Raw genomic sequence first — 12951 nt, 5'->3', positions numbered from 1 at the left:
TAGTTTGATAATCCTTCTCCTAAGCACTTGTTCCTTTTCACTCTATAACCCTTCCTGGTTGCTCCATATAGGTTACGTCGGGTTGCATATCTATGCGCTCATATGCCTCTATTTATCTGGCATCTGAATTACACTTCCTTAACATTGATATGTGAAACACGTTACGACCTGCTACATGTTCGGGGTTAGGGCTAGCTCATATGCTAACTTCCCAAACGTCTTAATATATCCAAGGGTCCAACAAATTGTAGACTTAGCTTTCCTTTCTTTCCGAACCTCATCAATCCTTTCCAAGGGATACCTATAACATTACTAGGTCCCCTATTTCATACTCTTTATCCTTTCGTGTCAAATCAACATACTTATCATGACCATCTTGGGCTACTACCAGCCGTCCTCTGATTAGATCTATCATATCCTTGGTCCTTTGGACTACTGCGGGTCCGAGCATCTTGCGCTCTACAACTTCATCCTAACATAAGGGAGATCGACATTGTCTTCCCTCAATGATCTCATAAGGCGACATCTCGATAATGACATATGATCTATTGTCGTATGATAACTCAATCCGAATTAAGTGATCATTCCAAATTCTTTCAAGTCTATTGCACAGACTCTCATTATTGCTTTTAACATTAGAGCTTCTGCTTCTCAATACCCATTCTTTTCCAGTTCGTAATCGCTACTACCTTCCGTTCCTAATATTATACTGGTTATACTTTTGCTTGTTAGCGTTCTATAACCTTTTAATAACCACGTCAACCTTAGTATCACGAATGTGTTCCCATTCCGCATACTACCACCACTTTATTACTCCTTTTTCAGTTGTTTCTATTTTCCAAAGTTTGATTAATCATGTAGAAGTAAAGGAATTTATTGAGAGATCACTATGATCATGAACACTTGTTATATCGCATAGTTAGTACAGAAGGTGGCCAGCCTTTAGTACTTGACAAGCAATTTAAACAATAGCTGGTATCCTACTCGGCTTCTATCACACAGATAGATAGTCATTCGGCAATACCTCCCCTTCTGGAAGGGTTGTTCTTCTCAGCTTACATGAAATGAAAAGAAGAGAAAAGAACAAATTGAAGAGAATTGTATATTCATAAAAAAAATTTATTGCCATAAAATATCTGGCTTGGAATCTACCTCTGAACTATAGAGGTTTGTCATAGAAGAACAAAACATATATGTATTTATATCAACATCAAGTATTATAGCATCGCATTTCACGTGCCTAAATATTTTTGCTATCCCGTCCATCATTCTATGGACCCATGCTCTTCCTCGAGCTTATACACAATTACCTTTGAAACTCCCTCGACATCGAAAATCGAATCTGGGATCTCATTCTAGACATCATCGTTACTTGAATTCTATGCTTGCACCGCAACCTTCCTCGTATAATAATATGACTCTCTATTGATAAGAAAGAATAATAATTCACTATGTAGATACTCTACTTAATTAGTCTATTAATGATAACTTATACACTACCACGACCCGATTAGTGGTACTCAATCTCAACACCCATTCCAATACAACTCTCATGGTTGTAATCAGCTCACTACTCGCAGAATTATTGCTGCCTTACTATGGTCCACCACTGACCCACTGTAGTCATTCATTTTCCATGAAATCTTAATAACTAACCATACGGAGTCCATACATCTCGTATCTAATTCTCCTAAGGAGTTAACATAACCACCAATCACAATTCATGAAGAACACTCCAAACTCTGACGTACCTTCATGACATGAAGCAGATAAAAGTGCAGAAGAGTTTCAATCAAAGCAACGATAGCAGGTTAATACCATTCGTAATCATATGCCTTCAATAGAAGACTTAACTCAAAGGTTTGTTTAGTCTTTTTTTTTTGAAACATGGTCCTGGCTTATCTCAAGATAGGACCTCCTAAGATAGATAGCCCGTTCATGGCGATTACGCGAATTAAACCTTTACCAACTACTATTACGGTCGGGTATTGCACAGTCATCAGAAGGAATGTCAATCTTCCAAACCATAATACAACCTTCACAGCTTTAACCATCATCACTGTATTCCTCTCGCACGAGCGCCTATAATTATCCTCTTACCTTTAAAGTGTCGGCCACCTCTTTGGCCTTTCCTGATAGTAAAATTTCCTTACAGTCAATGTCACATTAACCACCTCCAAATAAATTTTCTACCTTATTTCAATCACAGCTTATGTGAAAATGCTTTCCTTAAAATCTGATGAGTAAAAAAAAAAAAAATCACCATTTTTCCATAAGTTATTGCCTCAGTCTTTAGAGGTTAATCACTGTCATGACTGACTCTCAATCATAATTAGAACATCTTTTATCTTAAGTCCTAATTGCCCTGAATAATTTCGACCATTACTGGTTCGATCCATACTTTCTCGTGGTTTAACACGTGCCCCACTTGGCAACATTATAATTATGTCATATTTCCTTTATCAACATTTTTATTCTTGAGAATTTCGAATATTTCCTTTCTCCTTGTAAAACCTCTAAGGTTATCCTTCAATCGTTCCTCCCGTATTCCCTATATACAGGGCATATCAAAATACCATTTACTAATACTAGAACCATTGTCTATATACATCTGAAAAATTTCTCCACTGATCCTTAAAGGTTATTATTACCTTAATGCTTTCCAATTCATACTGTCAAAACTCATACTATCCCTATCAAGGGTGAAATGCCAACCTTTATGCATTCCCCTAGGATTCGTTTTAAGTTACCGATGTTCTATCCTTAATTCCACCTTTAAAAAGGTACAAGCATCCTTCCATGGATAAATAAAGTCATATATCCCTGATATGGGTATCTTATTCAATCATTCCCACCTCGATAGTAAATGCCTAATTTCACAATAACATCTGTATACAAAATGAGGTTAATCAAAATGGCCTCCAAAAGATAACAACGGTTATCCGCTTTTCTTGCCTAATCTGGTAACGATAACAAGGATTTTTACGGAAGATATTGGTCGTGTTCAACGTGAACTTCTTCTTAATAATTCCTTATTTACTTTTGTTGTTTATCTCAACAGTCACCTCAATGTTGGGATATCTTTCATATCTGGCGTCTCCCTTTCTGGGTATCATGCCACCGGTCTTACACTTCACCTTCTTGAAGGTCACTTCCTTCATCCAATTTTCTTAATTTCTTACTTTCTTATCCCCTTAGTCTATCCGCGTCTCATTATTTATCCTTCGAATTATCTCAAGGTTTCCTCGAATCCTCCCAACTTACAGGGGATAAACTATATGTATCTCTTATGCCCTCAACCATCAATTTTAACTTATGGTGAATCACCCTCATCCTGACGAATGCATACTTTTCTATTTCTATTGCTACGAGTCGTTAGGGTTTCCTCGTACCCAACTCCCTTATCATACCTCAAACTCTATTGCCGTTATATTCCTTTCCACTTCAATTTCTTTTTTTTTCCCTTCTCTTATCATTATTTCATGAACCAACTCAACATAAGCTTTGATTTCAACATCCCGTCATTCTGGATTCGTGCCCTTAGAACGAATCTTGACAACTTTTACAACTTAAATTCACAATTCATCATACTCGTCTGCCTTTGTTCTGGCTCTAAAGCTTTTACACTCTCTCCATAACCTTGGGAATTACTTTCCCGAAAACAATTGGCTGAACTTTAATCAGTTTATCATAACCTCTGGCTCCGTGCCTTTCTTGGTCTTTCACCAGCGGGTGGTCTCTCTCTTAGGAGGGTAAGTGACAAAAACAGTCCTTTTGAGATTCGTCAATCATTTAGAATCTCAAATGATTCCTATATTTCCTTTAGCCAGGCTCTTGCCTCGGCTGGGTCAGCTTGTTCCATGGAACTCTGAGAGCTTAGCGACTTAAAGGTCCTGAAAGAATTTCTCACCGCACTGTCTCCTCAGGGTGGTGGTTGGGGATAATAGTCTAAGTTCTTTTTTAGACAGGTCCATGAATTGCCGTATAGGAGTACCGTCTCGGGTCTCCTTTCCTTACTCGACTTTCTGTTTCCTTGGTATGAAATGTTTCAACCTTCTCCCATAATCGGGGTTATCTTATACATTAAAAACCTTGTTTTCCACTCTATTATGTTATGGGTTCTTTCTTTCTTGATGGCAACCTCCCTGACTATCACATTCAGGGTTTGCCCTAAATCTTATTCCTCAAACTATGGCTCTCATCTAAGTTCTCATCCTTAAGCTCTTGAACTTTTGGAACCCAATTTCTGTAGGAATACCTCATTATTCCCTTATCATCTTCCTCTGGCACCGTATGCTCTTTTCCAATAATTCGGTCTCTATTGCAATCTCAAACAGCTTTTCGGTACCGGCTCCGGTTACCTTCACTACTATTTCCAAAATCTCTTATAAACTCTCCCAAAGACATTATCATCTGAGTCTCTCCTTTTTACTAAGGGCATCAGCCACCACATTGGCTTTCCCCGAATGATAAAGAATCTCCCAATCATTATTCTTGATTAGCTCTAACTGCCTCTGTAACACCCCCAAATTCGGGGTCGGGGATCCGGGTTGTCACGAGTTCCATTTCCCTTAATAACACCCAATCTTAATAAATAATCAACTACTCTGTACTGTGACCCCACAATAAACACACACACCACAAGTTATAGTCTCAGAGATGAATATCCAAAAATAATCACAAGTTGTTTTATTCCACAATTATAAGCCATTACACCTCAAAAGGGTTTCTAAATAAATTTACATTTCTTTGCCATTATTATAATTCATAAATATACATAAATCTGGTACATCAGAAGTTGAAAGCCTAGCCTATTGGTAGATCCTACCTCGGCTATAACGACATCAATACCTATAGGAAGCTGCGGAACGTTTCCTATCCGCTCGCGAATTGGGAGCTTGGTCCTGTTCATCTTGTCTATCTGATGTTGTGTGATGAAAGAAGAAAGTAAGGGTGAGCAGCAAGCCCACCAAAATAATATGTATAATGATTAACAATATATGAGCCTTCTCATAGTACTCATGAAAGTCTTGGTCAAAAGAAATGAACCAAGTTGATATCTTAATGCGATGAAGTCGCAAAATATTCAGTATATATATACATATATACTTTTCAAAATATTGGAAGTCCTCTTCCATGCATAATACACACAGAGTTCCAGTGTATAACTGTATAAAAATATCGTTGCAAGGTGATCTCATATATCTAACCTTGTCACAACGTTTTTCTGAAAATCTTTGTCATACATAAGATAATCATTTACTAGATATAAGTTTAAAAGATGAAGTTACAAGATACTCCAATATACTTATATCTTTTCCAAATACTACTTGAACTACCACCGTTCAAGTTATAATTAGTTCAAAAGTTCATCACATAGATGAGACTACAAGACCAGATTTGAATAGATTAAATCTTTTAAAATATCATCAAAATAAAATGAAGTTACGAGATACTTCATTTGATATAAACATCATTTTGAAAACTTGACCCTGCCAACACTCAACAATCGCCCAACCGTAGCCTTTCTATCGAAGTGCTCTGGGTAGTGTTGCAGAAATTATCCAATTGGATGATGAACTCATTACGGGAGTTTGCCGCGCCAGGAAGACCACTTACGATGATCAGTCGTAGTAGTACAACCCACCATTTTCTACATGTAGAGGAGAACCTGTCGGATTTACTTGTCAACCGAACACTGAACTCCTAAGGAATGGACCGCCTTAGCGGAACTTCCAGGCCATTTGGGCCAATATAATAAGGCTGGGCCGGCGCTACTCGGCCACTTACGCCACTCCTAGTTCAGATGAAATCCATGACTCTGAAACGTAAAGCTCGTCCCCACTTTCCCCAAGTAGAAACTTGTTGATACGGCTCCACCAAGAAGTCGTATCTATTTGGAAAGGAGAACTCACCGATATTTCCCAGGCGATGCCTGTTAATGGATTAACTTGTTCCAAGAATTTTACTTCCCGAGTGTTGGGTAAGTAATCGATTCATTTAACAAAACAGCAACCTTGTTGCGAATATAAAACACACCACAGAGCCGGATCCCTCAGGTTTTGAGCGAGTATTTAAATCCCCTTCGAAAGGAGAATCTTAAATATAAAAATGAGTTTTAGGATCCGCTCTAACTTTTAAAAATCATTTTGAAGACTCGCAAAATATTTTTAAGAATGTTTGGAGTGATGCTGATTTAATAAAATAAATCAATCCCCAGAATATTTAGAAAATGTCTGAATATTATTATTTAAATAATATTCCCATAAAGAATAATCTTTATAAAATAATTGAAGTAGAAGTATTAAAACTTATACTTGAAATGAATAGCAAATAATCAAAGATATACTTATACGAAAGTAATATCTTTATTTGAATAATCAAAAATAAGTTTGATTATCGACACCTTATTCTTTAATACAATAAAGAATATTATTAAGTAATAAGCGGAGTCATAATACCTCGAATGAATACTATAAATAATATTCATAAAATAAAGGAGTCATACATCCTCAAATGAATATCCAAGTAATATTCAATAATAATATAAACTGAGTCATAAGCCCTCGAATGAATACTCAAATTAATATTCAATTAAGTAAAATAAAGTTATCGAATAAACCTTATTCGATCCATAGTTTTAAAAACTATATCCATATATATATAAATATATATATATAATATACTCGGGAACATCGACTCCCGGTTTAGAAATATGTTCACCTTTTATCCCCTATACTAAGGGTATACGCAACTACTTGCTTATTTCTAGCATATGTATTATGTAACTATAAGCATTGAAATCAACAGATAGATAACCAGATTACGAAACAGACATGCATATATACCATATCAGCATGCTCCAATATATCGCAAAATTTGCTAATAACAATCATGCACTATCACAAGATAATGCATATACATATATTTACATCACAACAACAGTATATCGGGTAGAAAACTTGCCTGAGCGACTGGGGGTTACAAATGGCTCGAGACGAGTCTGGTAACCTATAAACAACAAGTAAGTTAGAATTAAACCAAAGTCACTTGTAAATCTATACTTTAACCAACTTAGATTCTAACGCTTGCTTTGCGCTTACTGATTCTCTTAAGTCACTCGAGTACCCTCGGCTCCACCATTTTTAATAATTTAACCATTACGAGTTTTAAAGCGATTCCTTCGCGAGTGTCTTACCAACTGCCTAACACTCTTACCATAATTGTTTCATACACTAATTAACTCTTTAAGGTCCTTAACCAAGGTTTCAAAGTAAGGCGAGGGGTAATGGTTCGGTCGCGAAACACCGTTACTTAAAACGGTCGTTTCTCCTAAACCGTACATCGGAATCAAACGAAATACATATCAAAACGAAGCTCGTAACATGAACTATCTAAACATGGCAATGGTCAAAACCTAGCAGGGAGTTCTCGGGTCCTAATGTTATGAACAAAAGCAGTCTAAAGTAAATCGGACATTACGACGGCTATGTTTACGCGATTACCAATGTTTAAACTACTCCAATTAACCACCAACCAACTCATAACCATCAATACAACAAAACTTCACCGAAACCATACCACATCAGTCCATAATCTCCAAGGTTTTCAACTCAAACAACCACAATCAAGACCTATGAACTATAATCAAGCTTCAATTACCAAAACACTTCCAAATCAAACCAAACTACTAATAATCACAATCCATGTTTCTCATTTCACAAAACCAACCATTAAACTTACTAACAAATAAAGTAAAGGCTAGGGTTTGAAGTTTATACCTTCCTTGGGAGGTGTTAAGTTGCTAGGAAGCCTTAGGGAGCCTCCTACAAGCTTGATCTTTCCAAAGAAATCAAGAACACAAAATTAGGCTTTGAAGTTTCTAAAAGTCCGATTTAAAGAACTGTAAAAATGAGGGTCTTACCATGCTTATTTGGACGAGACTTGTGAACAAGAGTTGTAGGTCATCTCAATACCTTTCCAATGAGCTATAGAACACAATATTTGAGTGAGAAATGAAGGAGATACAGCAGTTTTAGTGTGCTGGTTCTGTTTTGGCCGAGAGCATGAAGAACAATGCCTTGGTTTCTTTTTGATTTTGATGAAAAATGATTTGCTTGGCTTGGTTGGTTTGATTTTTGTGTTTGTTTTAGTAAATTACCTAGTTGCCCTTGATTTTGTGTGGTTAAAAAGCCACCACATCTCCTTCCTTCCCATGTCATGCTTGTGTCATCCTCATGATGTCATCCTCCCCTCCTTGTCCTCTTCTCATTGGTTGGGTGACATCATCCTCTCTAATCCCTTTAATTAACTTCTTAATTGTTTGCCTAATGACCGCTGATCTGTTATACTGTTCGCTTAACTTTCGTTTTCGTTTATCGTTTGAGGGATCATACCCGGGATCTTATTACTTAGGTTCCCTTAACCTTTCTCAATACATTATATTCCTTTTTATGATCCTCTATTATAATCCTTTAATTTAAATCTTTTTTATTCTGTTACCTTATACTCAATTCTTTCTGTATCTGGTAGATTTTCGGGAAAAATCAAAGTGTTCGGAATTGGATTCTGACGATCTTTACATACACTTATATACCATATAGAGTACTAATAAAATCTCAGAATATCCATAACAGAACCCCTACATAGTGTGGCATGAAAAGTTTTCTCATTCAGCAAAAACACTATTCATAAGGGTTTCAAAAATTTCCAAAAATTGGGGTTATTACAGTCTTCCCTCCTTAAAAGGATTCCGTCCCGGAATCAAATAGAAAATGAATAGGGATACTCTCTTAGCATTGCACTTTCTAACTCTCGAGTAAATTTTCCCACATTGTGGTTCTACTATCAAACTCTGACTAGTTTGATAACCCTTTTCCTTTTCCTAAGCAATTGTTCCTTTTTCAATCTATAACCCTTTCTGGTTGCTCCATATAGGTTACGTCGGGTTGCATATCTATGCGCTCATATGCCCTTATTTATCTGGCATCCGAATTACACTTTCTTAATATTGATACGTGGAACACGTTATGAACTTGCTACATGTTTGGGGGTAGGGCTAGCTCATATGCTAACTTCCCAAAACGTCTTAATATATCCAAGGGTCCAACAAATTATAGACTTAGCTTTCCTTTCTTTCTAAACCTCATCAATCCTTTCCAAGGGATACCTATAACATTACTAGGTCCCCTATTTCATACTCTTTGTCCTTTTGAGTCAAATTAGCATACCTCTTATGTCCATCTTGGGTTACTACCAGCCGTCCTCTGATTAGATCTATTATATCCCTGGTCCTTTGGACTACTGCGGGTCCGAGCATCTTGCGCTCTACAACTTCATCCTAACATAAGGGAGATCGACATTGTCTTCCCTCAAGGATCTCATAAGGCGATATCTCAATACTGACATATGATCTATTGTCGTAAGAAAACTCAACCCGTGTTAAGTGATCATTTCAATTTCTTTCAAGTCTATTGCACAGACTCTCATTATAGCTTTTAGCATTAGAGCTTTTGCTTCTCACTACCCATCCTCAATATGAACATCATCCGGTCCTGCGTTAGGACACTCTATCGGATCCACAATCCGATCTCCAATTAGTAATAAAACATCATCGCGTTGTTGCTCCTCAACCTCAGGGTTCGGAGTCCCGCTACCATATACGATAACGAACTACTCTTCTATCACGATATTTATAAGGGTTCCCATAAGGGTTTTAACTGTCAGTACTACGTTAGGTAGCCCGACTATGAACTTGGCAAGAGTTCTTATTATCTTAGTTATTATCTTAACGTCACATCATCTCTGAGGTTTATAACGCTTAGCTCTGATACCACTTCTGTAACACCCCCAAATCCGGGATCTTATTACTTAGGTTCCCCTAACCTTTCTCAATACATTATATTCCTTTTTATGATCCTCTATTATAATCCTTTAATTTAAATCTTTTTTATTCTGTTACCTTATACTCAATTCTTTCTGTATCTGGTAGATTTTCGGGAAAAATCAAAGTGTTCGGAATTGGATTCTGACGATCTTTACATACACTTATATACCATATAGAGTACTAATAAAATCTCAGAATATCCATAACAGAACCCCTACATAGTGTGGCATGAAAAGTTTTCTCATTCAGCAAAAACACTATTCATAAGGGTTTCAAAAATTTCCAAAAATTGGGGTTATTACAGCCTCCTCTGGCATATGTTGAGCTCTTTCTACGTGAAAATGTACTAGAGCACTTATGGCTTAGGTAATTCTCGCACTTCTCTCCATACAAGTAGTGCCTCCAATCTTTAGGGTAAAACTATTGCCACGAGCCTAAGCTTATGGGCGGGGATATCGAATTTCATATTACCTTAATTGTCTTGACATGTACGTGATTACCTTACCGTGCTTGCAGCACGCACCCTAAGCCCTTGTGCGAAGCGTCACTACACTTCACAAAATCTCCTTTTCCATCCGGCAATGCCAGCATAAGGGCCATCACCAACCTCTGCTTCAGTTCTTGAAAGCTGTTCTCGCATTTCTCTGTCCATTCGAACTTCTCAGTCTTACGAGTAAGCCGCGTTAAAGGGGCTACTATCTTTACAACTTGAACGAACCTCCGGTAGTGACCGGTCAATCCTACCTCTGGTAGTCGACCAAACCATGGTCATCAATTCATCAGTGGTCCTTTATCCAATCCTGTCAGGATTCTCCATGGGATCCTCCTCAACAACTATCCCTTCTAGGACAACATCCTCAACCGCTAAATCCTCAATATCAACATCATCCGGTCCTGCATTAGGACACTCTATCGGATCCACAATCCGATCTCCAATTAGTAATAAAATATCATCGCGATGTTGCTCCTCAACCTCAGGGTTCGGAGTCCCGCTACCATATACGATAACGAACTACGCTCCTATCACGATATTTATAAGGATTCCCATAAGGGTTTTAACTGTCAGTGCTACGTTAGGTAGCCCGACTATGAACTTGGCAAGAGTTCTTATTATCTTAGTTAACTTATTATCTTAACGTCCCATCATCTCTGAGGTTTATAACGCTTAGCTCTGATACCATTTCTGTAACACCCCCAGATCTGGGGTCGGGGATCCGGGTCGTCACGGTCTGTCTTTCCATAATATCACTTCACTTAATTAATAATAAATAACCTTATGCTGTGACCCCACACTAACACACACCACAACCCGTTATAGTCTCAGAGATGAAATTTAAATAAGTACAAGTCTTTGAATCCACAATTTAAAAGTTATTACAACCCAAAATGATTACTTGATAAATTTACAGTTAATTGCCATTATCTGCCACAAGTTATAATTATACATAATTGATTCTCAAAAGTAGATGGTCTGATCTACAATAGATCTACCTCTGCAGCTATAGCAGCTACAACATCAACGGGAAGACGCGGGACGCTTCCCACGCGCTTGCGTTGGGTCTGCTGGAGTCTGGCCATCTTTCCTAACTGTTGTTGTGTGATGAAGAAATAAAGCAAGGGTGAGCAGCAAGCCCACCAAAATAATATGTATAATGATTTACAATATATGATCCTACTCATAATACTCATGAAAGTCTTGGTCAAAAGAAATGAACCAAGTTTGATATCTTAATGCGATGAAGTCGCAAAAAAATTCAGTATATATACATATATACTTTTCAAAATATTGGAAGTCCTCTTCCATGCATAATATACACAAAGTCCCAGTGTGTAACTGTATAAAAAAATATCGTTGCAAGGTGATCTCATATATCTAACCTTGTCTCAACGTTTTTCTGAAAATCTTTGTCATTCATAAGACAATTATTAATTAGATATAAGTTTAAAAGATGAGGTTACCAAATACCCCAATATACTTATATCTTTCCCAATACTACTTGAACTACCACCGTTCAAGTTATAATCAGTTTCAAAAGTTCATCACATAGATGAGACTACAAGACAAGATTTGAATAGATTATCTTTGAAATATTATTGAATGAAATAAAGTTACGAGATACTTTATTTAGCCCCGATATATATATATCAACATATATATATCTCTTAAACATTTCCTGGAACCTTTGTTATGTAAAGTATGAACAGAGTTTGAAACATCCAATGAATTTTGGAAAGGAAAAGAATTTTGGCATAAACCAGATATCTTGCTGATCAGGCAAAGATACCAATAAGTAACCTTTTCTACTGTAGATGGATGAATTCCTCACCGGTCATCACCCTGGCCGCATTAGGACCTCGCGCTAGACCGTTACCCGGCCACTCACGCGTTGATGGACTGCCACCCAGCCACTTACACATTCATAGACCGTACCCCGGCCTGTCGCTTATGCCGACTCAATTAGATGGGCTTACTTCCCGAACGTTGGGCAATAATCAATTCATTTACCAAAACTGCAACCTCGTTGCGAATATAAAATACACCACAGAGCCGGATTCCCCAGGTTTTGAGCGAGTATTTAAATCCCCTTAAAAAGGAAGATCTTAAATATAAAAATGAGTTTTGGGATCCGCTCTGACTTTAAAAATCATTTTGAAGACTTGAAAACACTTTAAAGAGTGTTTGGAGTAAAGCTGATTTAATGAAGTAAATCAGTCCCCAGAATATTTAGAAAATGACTGAATATTATTATTTAAATAATATTCTCATAAAGAATAATCTTTATAAAAACAATTGAAGTAGAAGTATTAAAACTTATACTTGAAACGAGTATTAAATAACCAAAGATATACTTATATGAAAGTATTATCTTTATTTGAATAGTCGAAAATAAGTTTGATTATTAACACCTTATTCTTTAATAAAATAAAGAATATACCTCAGCAAATAATCGGAGTCATAGATCCTCAAATGAATATTCAAATAATATTCATTAAATAATATAAACTGAGTCATAAGCCTTCAAATGAATATTCAAATAATATTCAATAAATAATATAAAAGAGTC

The sequence above is a fragment of the Apium graveolens genome, chromosome 9 (assembly GCF_009905375.1).
Source record: "Apium graveolens cultivar Ventura chromosome 9, ASM990537v1, whole genome shotgun sequence".
Lineage (NCBI taxonomy): Eukaryota > Viridiplantae > Streptophyta > Magnoliopsida > Apiales > Apiaceae > Apium > Apium graveolens.
This window is presented reverse-complemented; position numbering follows the sequence as displayed.